Source organism: Sceloporus occidentalis, unplaced genomic scaffold (assembly GCF_023333645.1).
Source record: "Sceloporus occidentalis isolate IW3139 unplaced genomic scaffold, rSceOcc1.0.p SCAF_18, whole genome shotgun sequence".
In the NCBI taxonomy this organism is placed as follows: Eukaryota; Metazoa; Chordata; class Lepidosauria; order Squamata; family Phrynosomatidae; genus Sceloporus; species Sceloporus occidentalis.
This window is the reverse complement of record NW_028316998.1, coordinates 1,143,229-1,160,997: the sequence shown is the minus strand read 5'-3', so window position 1 is coordinate 1,160,997 and position 17,769 is coordinate 1,143,229. Positions and strand designations below refer to the sequence as shown.

The 17,769-nt window shown below is 41.6% G+C and overlaps 1 pseudogene; it reads right to left on the bottom strand.

Moving 5' to 3' along the window:
- LOC149302527 (MARVEL domain-containing protein 3-like) overlaps nucleotides 1-17,769 on the bottom strand; it is a 54,027-nt pseudogene that overhangs the window by 7,819 nt on the left and 28,439 nt on the right.

The following is a 17,769-nucleotide window of genomic DNA, read 5'->3' as shown; positions in this document are numbered from 1 at the left end:
TCCTATATTCAAACTTTTTCTTTTTTTTCTAAATTAATATTCAAATTTTGGGGGGCCATCTTATAATCAGGGTCGTCTTATAATTGAGCAAATACGGTAATTAATATCTGGTAAAACCTAAAGTAAATTTCCAATATGAAGATTTTAATGAAGTAGTCACTCTAGTATAATGATACAATCATTATACATATTTCTAAGTTTTAGAATACTATTTTAACGTAATGTAGAAAAAAAACAATCATTATATCTGCAGAACGTTCATTATTTGAATACATTCTTAACTACATAATAAGTATATTGAAAAATGAGTTATAAGAGAATATGTATTATAGGATTAAATGTATGTATTAGTAAAATCTGATCTATATTGATACAAGAAGAACATATAAAGCGCTATCAGTACCTATAGTAACTATTATTTTATAACAAAGCCCTGACAGTGGGCAAACCCCGGAACGCTTGCCAAGCAAATGCTAGAATTAACTGGTAATAAGAAAATCACGCATATATCATGGATTTGCAAGAAGGACATCAGAAAAGCTTAAATTCTCAGCTATCATCTGTATTAAAAAATTAATTTGCCGTAATTTCAATAGACAGATACTAAAGCACATTTTTGCACATTGGTTCTTTTTTATTACATTGATCATTCTGACATTTCCCCATCTAAAATAAATAAACAAACAGCCTTACATGATGCAAACCTGGGCAGATGTATTTATATATTCTAGGTTAATCCTACTGGACCAACTTTAATTAATGTAGAAGATACAAATGGTTCTTATAATGTGTTTGTAAACCATACCCTTAATGACAAAGCCCGTACATGTACGCGCTCAAAATGCATTGTTTTCAATGGGTTTAGGGACCGCCCACTGTCCTTAAGGGGCTATATATATATAGATCACACACACGTTTCATTAGTCAATGCAAAGGGCTGTTGTGAGTAACGGCATTTTATTAGAGAGCTTTTATAACTCTAGTGTCTTCAGAGCTGCCTTTCCCCATTCATTCATTTACCCATACATTCTGCTCATGTATTCATAGGATACTTATTACTTGAAATATGTTAAGCATTCTGTGATGTATGTGATATGTTTCTATATTATGCAAGAATTAAAATATGGGTAAGACGCCATAGAGAGCTGAGTGACTCTCATTTATAGTGTCCTGGACTTGTTTCTAGAGGTTACTCTGTTACAAATCCTCTGAAGACACAGATGAAGATAAACATTGGCAATTACAATCAGTTGAAGTCTACTTGTAATATACTGTATATAAATAGATATTTATCCAGGCCCATTGTCGCATTAAAACAAAAACAATGAATCTATCATATTGTATGAAAACATCCATCCAGACAAGCTTATCAGAAAGAGGAAAAGGACACTTAACACGTATCGCACATACAAGCTTTGTTAAAAGCGAAGTGCTACTTAGAAAACTGCTAGTTTTATAAACAATCCATTAAGATGATTAAAATCTTAAATCTTAGAATCTTGTAACAAAGTCTGTGCGCCGTACCCTAACGCAGATGACTAATCTTAACCCCTTAATGACAATTGACAGTCCGGGCACGTCACCTAAAAACAAAGGGTTAATGACAATTGATGTGCCAGGACCCTCATGACTTCAAACTTGATGACTCCAAGGTATTTCAAATGCAGGCAATTTAACCCCTTCAGGACCAGGGTTTTTTCTTTTTTTTTTTCACCATGTTTGCACTAAATGACCAGAGCAGTTTTTGTGTTTTTGCTATGACTTTATTCAACTCTGATTGCCCACTAACTCATTTAGTTCACCCCCACACATTATATATTGCACAAGTATATATAAACTAGACTTGCGCATTCGTCTTCGGGCGAACATGAAAACGAGCACGAAGAGGCCGTTTTTTTGTTCGTTCCGAAGACACGCCGAAGAGAATACAGTGCCGGCAAAACGTAGGAGAAGACGAAGACTCCCAACCACGAAGAATCGAAGATTCTTCGTGATCGTCTTCGTTTTTGCCGCGCAGCCGCCAAAATTTCAAACAGGAGTGATCTGATCTCGTCTGTCCAATCAGCTCACTCTTGTGACGTCACGCTAAGGGTCTCGTCCAATGCCTGTGCTGCTGTTTTTTGAATTCTGAAGGCGCCTTTATAAGACCAGAGCTTGCCTGAGAGATCCATTCATTTTTCGCTGTGACTGCTTTGGCAACACTCCTGTGCTGCATCCGAGCGTTACAGAGAGATTGTTCTGTTCTGTGTGAGACTGGTAAGCCTTAGCCTGCCATTTCTCACAGTGTACTTCATCCTCACTTCAGTGCTACTTAATATAATTAATAATAATAATTTGATTAATTTAATTTTTTTTTATTTAATTTGTCATCAACTGTAGTGTAAGTGCTGTTGAGTTGACAGTGCACCCAGTGTCTCAGTGGCACTGGGGTGCCCTTGCCCTGGGCTGGCACTAGTGCCTACTGCCTGTCCTGCTTAAATAAATTAAATAGAATTTATAAATAATAATTTAATAGAGTCTATAATTTAATAGTTCATTATAATATTATATATATATATATTTGTCAGTCATATATATATATATACTATAGTATACTAGTGTAGAGTGTACTGTAGACATTCATCTACTAGTGTCTAATTTAAAATCAGTAATATTAATTAATATAATTAATAATTGAATTCATTATAAAATTATATATATATTTGTCAGTTATAGTTAGTAATAGTATACTAGTGTAGAGTGTACTGTAGACATTCAAGACATCTACTAGTGTCTAATCTAAAATCAGTAATATCAATAATTCTATAATTCTTTCTTATCTTAATAGTTAATTAAATTAGCTATAAATAAAAGTAATAATATTAATTAATTACTACTAGTGTATAGTTCAGCTAATCTTATTAGTACTGGTGCTGCAGCTCTATAGTTTGTGCTTTGTTTTAGCAACAGCAAGAGACCAAGTCAATTTTTCTTAATTAATAATCTTTCATTTTATTTCATTTGTTTTGCTCACCTCAGTCCATCAGTGAAGTGAACTTGTTGGGCTAGTGAGTGCAGCCGCATAAGTGCTGTGTTTTTTTTTGATCAGCAAGCAGTGACGTTAACTGTTTTGCAAAGATTTTCTCATTTATTTTAAATTTTATTTCAATTTTATTAAAAGTACCCTTAGTGTTTTGCTCACCTCAGTCCATCAGTGAAGTGAACTTGTTGGGCTAGTGAGTGCAGCCGCATAAGTGCTGTGTGTTTTTGTTCAGCAAGCAGTGAAGCTAACTGTTTTGCTGTGACATTTTATTTTATTTCTAATTCTTTTCAAGAAAAATTGACTGTGACGAGCTGTACTAAGCAAAGCTTCAAGCTACTAGCTGTAGTACTAAAATAATTCTAATCTTCTTTAATCTTAATCTATAATATATTATAAATGATATATAACAATATAAATTCTAATTCATAATCTATAATATAAGTAATTCTAATTCTAAATTCTAATTCATAATCTATATTCTTCTATCTATAATACATAATATATAAGTAAATTATTTCTAATCTATTAATATTATATAACTTAATATTAATTAATAAATCATACCGAATCTGATTTAACCTCACTTTAGCTTAGTGGGTTTGAGAGCGTCTGCCTAGAGGTAGACTTATAGTAAGGAAATATAGCTTTAGGCTAGCATAGTAGTAGGCTAAGCTCTTAGGCCCGTGTAAATTCAAATTAAAAATAAAATACTGCTAGTTATTAAATAGTTAATAATTTAAATAACTTTAGCACTTTGCCAGATTGCACACAACAGCACAGTGCAGTAGTGCATAGTTTTACTTTTTAAGCAGTAGCACTGAAGAGAACTTCCTCTAATTTTTTTGTCTTTAATTCATTTTTCCTTTTTTTTTATTTTTTTTTTATTTTTTATTTTTTTATAGTTTTTTAAACACTACACTACACTACACACACAACACAAAATTTGAAATGGATCCTCCTTTTGGGACTAAGGAGGGACAAGCTCCATCTACCACCACCACCACCACCACCACCAGCACCACCACCACCAGTTCTAAGATGCAGCCTTTGCGTCAGTCTAGTCGGCCAAGTAGGCCAAGCTCTCGCTTATCATTTGGGGAAGCATTGCTTGAAGGATCATCAAGTAAAGGAAAGGCACCAAAAGCAGGCAGTAGTAGTGCGGCTAGGCCCACAAGCTCTATGGTTTTTTACGGAAAGCCTAAAGCACCAGAAGCACGTTCAAAGTTAAAGGGTAGCACAAGTAGTACCAGCCCAGTGACTAAAAAGAAGTGCCTTTTGCCCCAAGCAGCATCTTCCCCATCCACAAGCAGCATGCAAGGTACCAAGCAGAGCCAAATTAGCAGCAAGACTCAGAGGGGTCCCAAACAAAAGCGATCTCATTCCTTTGTAGGGAAAACCACCACCACCACCCCCACCGCCTCTACCACCACTAGTGCTGCACCTACTGTTCCCACTGGTACCGCCACGCCATGTCCTCCTAGTACCTCTAGCAAGCCACCAAGTCCTTACAACATTTTTGTAAAGACAGTTAGAGAGAGGGCTACACATAGTGGGACTCCACCTAGCGAGGTAGCAGAGGAGCCTGAGACTGAGAGGCCAAGTGCAGAGTCTATTCTTCCTGCTCGCACTACTACTAGTCACGAGTCTCACGACGATATCAGTCTTAGCTCCAGCCTAGCAGGAATTCCATTCGATCTGGCTAATGAAGAGCTAGACTATGAGCCAGAGGAAGTAGAGGAGATGAGTGGTCAGGAATCAGATTCCTCAGGGAGCAGTGTCCAAATGACTAGTGCACAATTTTCCCCTGAGCCTCCACCTTCTCCGCTACGATCATCACCATCACCACCACCACCAGCAGCAGCAGCAGCAGCAAAACCTAGCAAATCTAAAGCATTTAGCAGTCCCACTATGGCCAGTACTGTTACCACCAGTCCCACCTCCACAGAGTTCTGCCTCTGTTCATCCACCCCGAGCAGTAGGAGCAGCACCCAAGGCACACTCCAAGGCTATGCGCGCCCCAATTTGGGAGCACTTTGAAAATGTTGAAGAAGGGCGCTATGGAAAGTACAAACATTGTGGGAAGCTAATAAGCAGAGGGAAAGTGTCTGGCCATTTTACCAGTGCTAGCATGAAGCATCACCTCAGCACTCAACACAACGCTGTGCTATTGGGGAAAGATGCAGAAGTAAAACTTAGTGCAGGCAGCATAGCTGGTGGCCGTGGAAAAACCCCAACAGCTTCTTCTTCTGAGCCAATAGCAGCAGCAGCAGCAGCAGCAGCTAGTGCTGGCAGCCAGAGACCAAGGCAGGTTGGAGCACTGCATGTCCAGCCCACCCTGGAACAATTTGTGGCATTCCAATCCAAAAGGTCAATGCCCAAACAGCAGGCCAATAAAGTAACGCGACTGATTGGTCAGTTCATTGCTGTTGGAGGGGCATCCTTCTCTATGATCGAAGGGGAGCCTTTCAAACAATTGATGGCGGCTGTGGCTCCACAATATACAGTTCCGTCACGTTCCACTTTCAGCAGGAACATTGTCCCTTCATTGTATCGGTCCTGTGTTGCAGCAGTGAAAGAGGAGCTTTCCAAGGCTGCTGGTCAGTGTGTTCATTTCACTACAGATTTGTGGAGTGCACCTAGCGGCCAGCATGCCTTTCTTTCTTTGACAGCACACTGGTGGCAGCCCGGTGTGTCTAAGGAAGCTGCTGCAGCAGGCTACCGATCTTTCCTTCTCCATGCAGAAGTGATGGATGAAAAGCACACTTCCCAAAATATTCTGCATGCAATGAGGAAAATGTTTAGCCTTTGGGTGGGAGCAGAGGCGGGCACCAATGTTGAAGTTGGTTTTGTGGTAACTGACGGAGGTGCCAATATGGTGAAAGCGCTGCGAGATTGTCATATTGTTGGTGTGCGCTGTGCAGCCCACATCATCCATCTTGTAGTGAAGGCAGCAATGTCAGAAGGAACTAATGTGGCAGCAGTAGTTCTGTCCCGCTGCAGATAGAGCGCTGGGCACTTTCACCATAGTGTTAAGGCTAGCCAACTTTTGAGGGAAGAGCAAGAGAGGTCAGGTCTTCCCGTACACTGCCTACGCCAGGATGTCAGTACACGGTGGAACTCCACGTTAGACATGCTGGAGAGGATTTTGGAGCAGCAGAGGGCAATCCATAATCTTGCCTCAGAGCACAATATTGGGATTACCTCTCCATTGAATAGGGAGGATTGGACAGTGATCGCCCAGCTAGTGGCAGTCCTTAAACCATTCAGGGATGCCACAGAAAATTTAAGCTCAAACACTGCCAGTCTGGCCCAGGTAATCCCAGTGTTCTCCCATCTAGGCAGCAAGATGGATGTGTTCCTTGGAAACCGTGAGGCTGTTCAAGGTGGCACTCTACATCCTGACGTAGCAGCCATAGCCAGGAAGCTGAAGGATCTGCTAAAAGTACACCTTCGCAAACGAATGGAAGAGAGTCCCGAAATGATGCTAGCGTGCCTTTGCGATCCAAGAATTAAGGGAAAGCTAGCTTTGAAATTTAATGTTCTCAGTAGCTACCGGGAGCAATTGGTCAACAAGGTGCGTGACTGGCAGCGTAAAATGGGAATGCTGTCCGAGGAGGGAGAGGTGCAGGAGGAGGAAGAGATGATGTGGTCTGCTACTCCTAGCAGCAGCATCAGCAGCAGTGCCACAAGCATCACAACACAGCTGAGTGGAGCAGCTGCGTTTTGGGAAGAGGCACTTGGGAGTATAGTTGGACCATCTGACAGAGCTAGCAGCAGAAAGGAGAGTAGTGCTGCTGAAATGGTCAAACTTTACCTCTGTGAAGTTCCTTCTGTGCTTAATGTTGATCCTCTTAGCTACTGGGATGAAAAGAAGAGTGTGTGGCCTGCACTCTCATGGGTTGCGCAGCAGCTACTATCATGTCCGCCAACCACTGTTCAAAGTGAGCGCGTGTTTTCTATGACTGGAAACATACTGAGTCCACAGCGCTCACGCATGGCACCTCATCTGATGGAGCAGATTGCCTTTCTTAAATTCAATCTGCCCAAGTTGGGTTACCCAGCTCTTAGCTTGGAAAGTTAATTTTTTTTCTCTGTAATGTATAAGGTAGTTTCTCCCCCTGGTTGCACGTGTTTGTGGTGTGGCAACGTCTGCTACCTCCGCCGGTGTAGCCAATTTACGCTAGGGCCTAGTGTCTGAGTTCTGGAAGTCCGCTCCCAAACGCCAAGGACTGACAGTCTTCGGATGCTTTGCCCTGGGGTGAAACAGGTGAGCGGGTCGTCAATTGCCCACTCATTCACCTTTTTCCGTTTCCAACGCTGCTGCTGGTGGTGGTGCCAGTATCTTTTGCCAGTTCGCTTCCTGGCTGAAATCATGCCTCAAATGTCCCTAATGGAGAGGGTAGTTTCTCCCCCTGGTTGCACTTGCTGCGGTGTGGCAATGCCTGCTACCTCCGCCGGTGTAGCCAATTTACGCTAGGGCCTAGTGTCTGAGTTCTGGAAGTCCGCTCCCAAACGCCAAGGACTGACAGTGTTTGGATGCTTTGCCCTGGGGTTAAACAGGTGAGTGGGTCGCCAATTGCCCACTCATTCGCCTTTCCCAATTCTGCTGCTGCTGCTGGTGGTGCCAGCGTCTCTTCAATGCCAGTTCGCTTCCTGGCTAGTGTCATGCCTCAAATGTCCCTAATGGTAAGGGCAGTTTCTCCCCCCTGGTTGCACTTGCTGCGGAGTGGCAACGCCTGCTACCTCCGCCAGTGTAGCCAGCTTACGCTAGGGCCTTGTGTCTGAGCTCTGGAAGTCCGCTCCCAAACGCCAAGGACTGACAGTGTTTGGATGCTTTGCCCTGGGGTGAAACAAGTGAGTGGGTTGCCAATTGCCCACTCATTCGCCTTTCCCAATTCTGCTGCTGCTGCTGGTGGTGCCAGCGTCTCTTCAATGCCAGTTCACTTCCTGGCTGGTGTCATGCCCAAAATGTCCCTAATGGTGAGGGCAGTTTCTCCCCCCTGGCTGCGTCTGTTTGCGGTGTGGCAACGCCTGCTACCTCCGCCGGAGTGGCCAGCTTACGCTATGGCCTAGTGTCTGAGCTCTGGAAGTCTGCTGCCAAACGTCTAAGACTGACAGTGTTTGGGTGCTTTGCCCTGGGGTGAAACAGGTGAGTGGGTCGCCAATTGCCCACTCATTCGCCTTTCCCATTTTTCACTGCTGCTGCTGGTGGTGGTGGTGCCAGCATCTCTTCCGTGCCAGTTTGCTTCCTGGCTAGAGTCATGCCCAAAATGTCCCTAACGGTAAGGGCAGTTTCTCCCCCCTGGCTGCCTCTGTCTGCGGTGTGGCAACGCCTGCTACCTCCGCCGGAGTGGCCAGCTTACGCTAGGGCCTAGTGTCTGAGCTCTGGAAGTCTGCTGCCAAACGTCTAAGACTGACAGTGTTTGGGTGCTTTGCCCTGGGGTGAAACAGGTGAGTGGGTCGCCAATTGCCCACTCATTCGCCTTTCCCAATTCTGCTGCTGCTGCTGGTGGTGCCAGCGTCTCTTCAATGCCAGTTCGCTTCCTGGCTGGTGTCATGCCCAAAATGTCCCTAATGGTGAGGGCAGTTTCTCCCCCCTGGCTGCGTCTGTTTGCGGTGTGGCAACGCCTGCTACCTCCGCCGGAGTGGCCAGCTTACGCTAGGGCCTAGTGTCTGAGCTCTGGAAGTCTGCTGCCAAACGTCTAAGACTGACAGTGTTTGGGTGCTTTGCCCTGGGGTGAAACAGGTGAGTGGGTCGCCAATTGCCCACTCATTCGCCTTTCCCATTTTTCACTGCTGCTGCTGGTGGTGGTGGTGCCAGCATCTCTTCCGTGCCAGTTTGCTTCCTGGCTAGAGTCATGCCCAAAATGTCCCTAACGGTAAGGGCAGTTTCTCCCCCCTGGCTGCCTCTGTCTGCGGTGTGGCAACGCCTGCTACCTCCGCCGGAGTGGCCAGCTTACGCTAGGGCCTAGTGTCTGAGCTCTGGAAGTCTGCTGCCAAACGTCTAAGACTGACAGTGTTTGGGTGCTTTGCCCTGGGGTGAAACAGGTGAGTGGGTCGCCAATTGCCCACTCATTCGCCTTTCCCATTTTTCACTGCTGCTGCTGGTGGTGGTGGTGCCAGCATCTCTTCCGTGCCAGTTTGCTTCCTGGCTAGAGTCATGCCCAAAATGTCCCTAACGGTAAGGGCAGTTTCTCCCCCCTGGCTGCCTCTGTCTGCGGTGTGGCAACGCCTGCTAACTCCGCCGGAGTGGCCAGCTTACGCTAGGGCCTAGTGTCTGAGCTCTGGTAGTCTGCTGCCAAACGTCTAAGACTGACAGTGTTTGGATGCTTTGCCCTGGGGTGAAACAGGTGAGTGGGTCGCCAATTGCCCACTCATTCGCCTTTCCCATTTTTCAATGCTGCTGCTGGTGGTGGTGGTTGTGGTGGTGCCAGCATCTCTTCTGTGCCAGTTCGCTTCCTGGCTAGAGTCATGCCCAAAATGTCCCTAATGGTAAGGGCAGTTTCTCCCCCCTGGCTGCGTCTGTTTGCGGTGTGGCAACGCCTGCTACCTCCGCCGGAGTGGCCAGCTTACGCTAGGGCCTTGTGTCTGAGCTCTGGAAGTCCGCTGCCAAACGTCTAGGACTGACAGTGTTTGGATGCTTTGCTCTGGGGTGAAACAGGTGAGTGGGTCGCCAATTATTCGCCTTTTCCATTTCCTTTTCCATTTCCATTTCATTATTTTCCTTCTGATACACAACCAACCAACCAAACATAACACACACAATAACACAAATAACACAGTGACATAATACATAACACATATAACACACAGTGACAACACACATAACACACATAACACATACACGTACAATGCACAAATCACAAGGACCTTTCCTCTTGTTATTTGTCCTGGCCTTCACTTCTACACTCACTAGCATTAACGCTATAACTCACACTTCATACTATAACATTTTTCCATCCACATACCTGCCAACAGACCCAACTTTTTCAGGGACAGTCCTGCTTTTTTCCAGTCCTGTCCCATCTAATTTAGCTATCTAGGTATGCAAATACACGTTGGTAGTTATAGCTCGGTAGGTAGCACTAGTATAAACATTAAATAAATATAATAAAGTACTAAATAATAAATCTAACTTTAAAATACATTTAAATAAACCCCTTAATTTTTTAAAACCCATTAAAATTAAATTATTATTTAGACATAATACATCTTTAACCAAACCAGTGCACTGCTACTAATCTTAAACATAACCGTACATTAACCCTAAGCTATTTTTTAGTTCTTGTCCAACATTTTTCCATCCGCATACCTGCCAACACACCTAAGATTTTGGTGGACAGTCCTGCTTTTTTCCAGTCCTGTCCAGTAAAAGTTGGGTTGTTGCAAAGTATGCCATTGTGAATAGGTAGCAAATGTTAGGCATGTATTACAAGTGGTCCAAAATCAATTTAAAAATGTAAAATAATCCCTATTCTTTTATTAAACATCTATGGATGTGTGACTGTGTATGATAAACGGAGGCCAAGTTCCTTGGAGCATTTGTCTCTAGGTCATTTTGTGTACAGTACACCTCAGTACGTGTGTGCAACTCTATTGGTCGTTTCGGCAGGGGGCTGGCCTGCCATCAACGAATGAAGTGCGTTCTGCAATTCACTTGTTGATGCCAGACCAGCCCCCTGCCGAAACGACCAATAGAGTTGCACACACGTTCCTTCACGGCAGCTGATGCTGCTCCGATGTGTTGTTAACCCCGTATTAACCCCTGCTAGGCAACCGGGAAGGAAAAGAAGATTAAACGAGCACGAAGAATGTCCGCGAATATTCGCCCGAAGAGAAGACAGGCACTGGCGAATATTCGCGGAATACGAAGGTTTTTTTCCCCCCGAAGACGAGCACGAAGACAAACACGAAGAGCCCCCTGGTGCCCAAGTCTAATATAAACCATCATTAAGTATGAAAAATATCTAGGGGAAAAAGGGAAAGTGTTCACAGTTTCACCTATAAAAACTATATATAACCAGGGCAAATGGGAGAAAAACCCAAAGTGTATTTAGGTATTTGCCCTGTTTTTGGAAACACCACATATGCCCGGTATTTTTATTTATTTTGGCACTTACAGGGTTAAATATGAATGACATGCATCTCTGTTTCCAAACAAGATTTTTTTAAATGTGGTATGTGCGCCCCAATAGCAGCTAGAAAAAGAAAAATTGTTAAACAAAAATATATATTGTTTGAAAGTTGAAATTTTTGACAAATTAGTTTGCTTGGGGCATTTTAACACTTTTGTTTTAACCATTTTAGTCCCAGTCTGTCCTAAATATTACAGCAAAAATGTTTTCTTTTAATTTTTAACAAACAGTAATTTTTCCCCCTAAGTATGTAAAATTACTAAAATAACTTGTGATTTGTATTCAGAAACAACCCCCGAGTACAGAAATACCCCATATGAATGGGTAGGGCATGTCTCTTTGGCACTGCGGGTTCAAATTTGGAACATGCGCATTTCAGTTTTCAAACATGGAATTTTTCAGTTTGTTGGCTCCAGGTCTCATTTGAGAAACAGTAGAAGTCCCATATCTCAGTTTAACCCCCTACAACTATATATTTCCAAACACTAGACAGCTGAGGGAATCTAGTTAGGGGCATATCGGCTGATTCCACACCAGCGCCTTCCAAATTTAGTCTAACAAAAAAAAAAAGAAAACATTTTTCTCATCCACTTTGCAGTTTCACCATGTTAAAGTGGATATGTGAAAAAAACAAAATAGGTCTTGATTTGTAACACCCCACGAGTACAGCGATACCCCACATGCATAGAAAAGTCATGTTTCTATGATATTGTGGAGTCAAAACTGGAACATGCGCATTTCAATTTTTAAACTTTTTAAAATATTTTTTAATAAGTTCAGGGAGACCGATCAATAATCAGTGACTTAATATATCACTGACATGTAATCAGGTAATAATTATGTATTTTTTATTAATAATTTCTGTTTCTTTTCATTATTACCTTAGATGGCCCTTCTTTCTTTCTAGGGCAGGGGCTCCTGAGGAAGCCAAACTTGAATTTGGCAAAACGCGTTGAGATCAGCTTGGGACCATTTCAATTTTTGTTTATTGCGAGCAAGATCAACAAAAAGCGATTGTGCATAACATTTGGTTGTGCCAAAATTTGTTGTAAGTGTAATTTTATCCTAATTTTTACATTTTTGCTGAGATCTTGCACCAGTGGAGTCTCTTTGATTGGTTGTCTGTGCACATCGTGCTGACATCCACCGGCGGTTGCCAGAGAGGAGGATTCAGGTCCCTTCTATGATGGAGCACCGGAGTGACGTGACTTTCCGGTGCTCAGTCACAGAAGCCCCGGCCCAGGTAGCAGCGGAGGTTGTCTGCACACATCGCATGGTGTACAAGACAAAAGATACATCGGTAAGTCGGGGGGCATATAGGGTGGTATAAGGCATATCGGGGAGGGCAAAGTGGCATATCAGGGAGGCAGAGCAGCATATCAGGGTGACATATAGGAGGGTATAAGGCAAATCTGGGGGGCAGTGTACCAAGCCATGGGGCAGCTTTGCATAACTTAACTTAAAAATGTCAGTAAACAGCTCTCATTTTCGGTGTCTGGGACACTAGGGGTTATACCGCTACACATGGTATTGGTTGTGCAGCCTGCCGAGAGTGTTGACTTTATGATTAGAAATAATTGTTAATTAGAACAGGCAACAATTATTGAAATCTGAAGTTGTTGAGATATCACCCTTCTTAATGTCATGTTGTCTTCTGATTGACAAATAGAAATGAAAGTAAATGAATGCATACAGCCCTAACTGAACCCTACATAAAACATTTTAGTAAAATAGAGCTGCTAAATAGGCCAACAAACCATCAAGAGAAAAAAAGCTAAGGCCAAGAGACTGCAGAGCATCTCACCCAAAGCACTCTGCAAAGCTGGGAGAGACACATGAACTTTTAAATTTCAGTTACAAAAAAATAAAGATGTCAAAAATAATACCTTAAAAGCTGAGATTTCAGTTTGGTTCAGCAGCACGCTAACACAGGAAAATATTATCAAATACGGAAAAGAGGAATATTCAGTAAACCAACATATGGTAAAAATAACAAAAATACTTTAGAGTACTAAAATCCCACAGTACTAAAGGGGTTAAATAATTTGCCCCCCGTCTTGCCCCCCCAGGAATGTCTGCCCTGTAGCAGACCTTTGTATAAAATGCAATAAAATTACAAGCTATAGCTTTAAGACCTTTTTGTAATATCACTATTAAAAATATTCATAAATGTGGCTTCCAGTACTAAGACCTTCCTCTGAATATAAACCATAAATAAAGCCTTCTGTCTGTTGCCACTCAGCCATTTCCTTATCTATTGAACTGACTTGAAAAACGCAAACATAGCAATTTATTAAGAATTCTTCCATGATTGGCATAGCCAAATGCCTTCATTCCTACTGGAATCTCATTTCCCTAATTTAATAATTTTGGGTTATCCTATGAGGTCCTATTGCTTACATTGCTTACATTTTCTCCTTTCCCTCTCCTTTAGCACAAATAGTAACATGTTTGGTCCCCTTAAACCTAGCTTTTTTTATTTTTTATTTTAAAAACCGCTCACAGCTTGGTGTAAACATTCAGTGCTACTATGGCAGCTACTATGATGTCATCGTTATGCCTGGAAATCAAGGCACTGTGATGACACGATGACATTCTGTTTGTGGCACAGATATTACTGTGTGAGAGAGCTGTTCAACAAGACTTTTCTGAGATTACCAGCAGTGTAATTTGTTGCTAGTGCTATGGATTCTTTAAAAACAGAGGGGAGTTCAGTGGTTGACCCATTTTGGGAGTTTCTGGACCCCACGGACAATATCCGTGAGTTGTTTTTGAAGCTGAATCACCTGTTTTTCTGGGGAAAGTTAACCCACGTGGAGGTGAAGTGGAATCGGAGGATGATTACGGCTGCTGGGCTTTGTCGCTATGACAAAAGCAGAAATTTGTGCACCATACACCTTAGTGAGCCCCTGCTGAGTTTGAGGCCGAGGAGAGATCTGGAGCAAACGCTTCTTCATGAGATGATCCACGCCCTTCTGATGATCACAGAGAAGGATGCTTCCCATGGACCAGAGTTCCACAGCCACATGGAACGAATAAATAATCTGACTGGAGCCAAGATTTCTGTCTACCATGACTTTTACGAGGAAATGGCTCAGTGCAGAAGGTCCAGGCAGCGCTGTGACAAGAACTCAGTCCAGCAAAATAGGAAGAGGATTTCTCATGAAGAAAGCAGTGGCCACGGAGGGCCAGCCAAGAGGCCTCGTATAGATAATTAATAATTAATAATAATTTATAAGTATTTAATAACATCACATCTATGTATCAATAAATAATGATTGCATTGATAAAATATCTGTGTTTTCTGCTACAGCCATCACAATTTCCACAGGATGAAGAACATGATGATTTTGTATTATGATGCACAGCTATTCCTGTTTGTAGACAAATGTTTCACAAATGTACTATTTTTTTTTACTGTGAACCAGAATCCGTGATATCTTTGCACGGTCTTGTGCCTTAGTTCTTGATGACAGGTTCAATTCCTTGGCAAACTTGAGTGCCATTGAGTGGCAAACAACGGTTGAATGATTCAAACAATGAATGGTACCAACAAAGGTTCAGTTAGGGTTCGCCGTTATAAAGAATCTACAGTTTTTTTGTAGATTTTTGCGCATTTACTTCAGCAATTTTCCTCTTTAGTAAATTTGAAAACTCAAAAGCACTTGTAGTTTTTCATCGTAAAATATCTGCGCATGTAATATGTAGAGAATAATGCTATACACAACCTAATGGGGTTTGTTGTATTAAAAAAATGCACTGCAGTGTGTTTGTGAAAATGGGGGAAAAAATATTGGCACTTTTTATCTGGCGGTAAATATCTGCAGAAGCAGATGCTTAAAAATCCACTTTGTTATCAAATTAAAAAATTTATGTACTTTTTATATATTTTTGTTATGCAGTTATGGATTTTTCTTACTACTATAGCCAGTATGTAGAGAGGATAGGTATTCATAATACAAGCTCTGCATAACCCCCGCACCCCAACAGATTATCAGCCACTGATAGTATTCGGTAATCAACAGCAATCGGCAACAACGTATTTTATGGCAGAATGTATCGATCCTTCTATGCAATGGTTCATTCACACACAGTTACCCCTCTCTCCTTTAGTTCTGTTCTGTTCTGCAATGTGCATATGTAAACTGGACTGGAAAGTCTTGGTCAGTTGCATACCCGTTCATTTGATTTGATTGGCTGCTTTAAGCTTTAAACTGTATAACAGACACAGGCACTACACACATGCATACACTCTGACTTCACGTTGCATCCTATCTCACAAGTCTCTACGTGCCAAATTGGCTTGAAGATCCTGGAGCATCAACATTGAGCCTTGAGAAAATCATGCAGCTCCTACACTCACCATCTCTGATACACATGTACCAAATGATGGGAAGTGACCAGAAGACTTGTGCACGGCAAGTGAAAATGATTCAGATTAAATGTTTGTTTTGTTTTTGTTGCATTCTTTCTCAGATAACTACTTTAGTTTTACATTAGAAGAAAAAAAAACATTTAGGGGGAGTTTTTTTAAGTTCTTTATAATTTAAGTTCTTTTTTTATGAAGGGTAAACCCTGCTGCACAGTAACAACACTTAAAGAAGACAATCTACACTTAGGTGATATCTTAGGGTTCAGTTGCTAGTGGTGATTTACCATTATTATTACTTAGTGCTGTGCAGGAACAGTGTTTTAAGATGCAACCTCTAGAAACATCTCCCAAACACCATCAGTACGAAGAGAAAGCAGCTGTCCATTTACTGAAATGTCTTACATTATAAGGGTGCCAATACATTTTATAAATATACATTAATGAGTAAAAGTTATAAAGGGGGCTATGACTGTACAAGCTCAATCATCCAGTAGAGTAAGTGGAACATCAGTATCAAAGGCACATCTCTGAAGGACTTGTACTCATATAAGAGCCCTAAAATCCAACCAATTAAACTTCGAGTGTGGTCTATTAATCTATTGACCAAGCTGATCATTTCACAGATGACATGGTTACATTGGTACAGTTTCCTTGACTGATTAGGCCTAAATGCCACTGCCCACCACCCACATTTTCCTAGTAAATGATGACACTAGACAAGTTTTGGGTAGGGAGTTGGGCACAGCCCTTCAAACACTGTGAACACCCCACCAAGCACACTTCTGGGCCAACAGTTCTCTGTGTTACAACTCTGCGCCGGCCAGGGAACTTTGACTGTGACAAAAGTACAACAGAGACACACAACAAGCAAACTTCTGTATAGATATAAAAACATAACCTTTCCCTATAAGTCCAGGGCCCCCATTCCAACCACATTCTTAATAATAACGACAACTCATACCATCACCATATATTTGCTCCAGTTGGAATAACATGTGAATACTTCTGTTCATGATTGCATAAAAGACTTATCTGCAAACATGTCCTATGGAATCTGCCCAATACTGTAGTAGCAAAACACCTCTTAATAGTAGATGAAAGTTGAGTGAGCCTGTTTGGGCTCATGTCCAATTACTTGGTCAGCTCAGTTCGTTAAGAGAAGAGAACATGAGCCGCAGTGACAAAGTTAGTTAAAATACTTCCTCCTCTAACCTTATTGAGGCACACTCTGGCTCACTTTGAAATAACATAATTGGATGTATTTATAGTTATTTCATATAGTATATTTCAGCTTTAATGTATTTAATGTTTTTCATTTTATGTACTAACATTACATCTGCTATTTGCAAAATTTGTAATCTGATGATTTCATGCAAATATCCCATTTACAATAATGCTTTAGCACTTCCATCTATCAGACATTTGTAATACATAGGGCCAGTGCTTGACCTAATGGCACCCGAGTCAAAAACACATTGACTAAATCCACCTTTTTTGTCACTATTATGTTTTTTCACAACGTGTGTTTACAATTTAATTTATAAATACACTCTCTGCATTGCCTTACTATTTCATCTAAAAGCTATAGTGAGTTTTAAAGTCTGTAAAACATAGTGGTACACTCATGTGCACCAAAAATTCTGCCCTTAGAAAGAAAGACATCAGGGAAGAAAAGAGGGGGCACATGGATATGGGTCCCAGTAGGATGATTTGCCCCTAGTAAAGGGATCCAATGGGTGCCACCATTTCGGCCTGGTCTCTGTAGGAAGAACACATGACTGCTAGCATCTTGTTGCTGAGACTAGCTGTGGTTACACACTTTATGTTCACAGTGTGCATTGTTTTACGAAACTGAACATACACAACTAGCAGAGATTGTGGACATTCTTGTAGATCTTTTATAGTAAGTAATTCTTATGACATAAATATACATAGTGGCTTGATTGGAGTTCTCATTCAGAGCTCAACAAGAAAAGTATTTTTTACTTACTTTATTTGAAAAAGACATACATTTCACACTATGTAAAAATAGTTTACATATTTACAATCATTTACACATGATTACAAATGGGTATTAAAATACCTTTACCTATAAGCAGCTAAAAATGTTGTAAGCCTCAATTAAAATAAATTTTATTCTATGATTTTGTATATGTATATGAGATTGTATAACACACACATATAATAAAAAGAGAAATTCTTTCATGTAACACTGGCAGTAAGGATATAGCACAAAATTA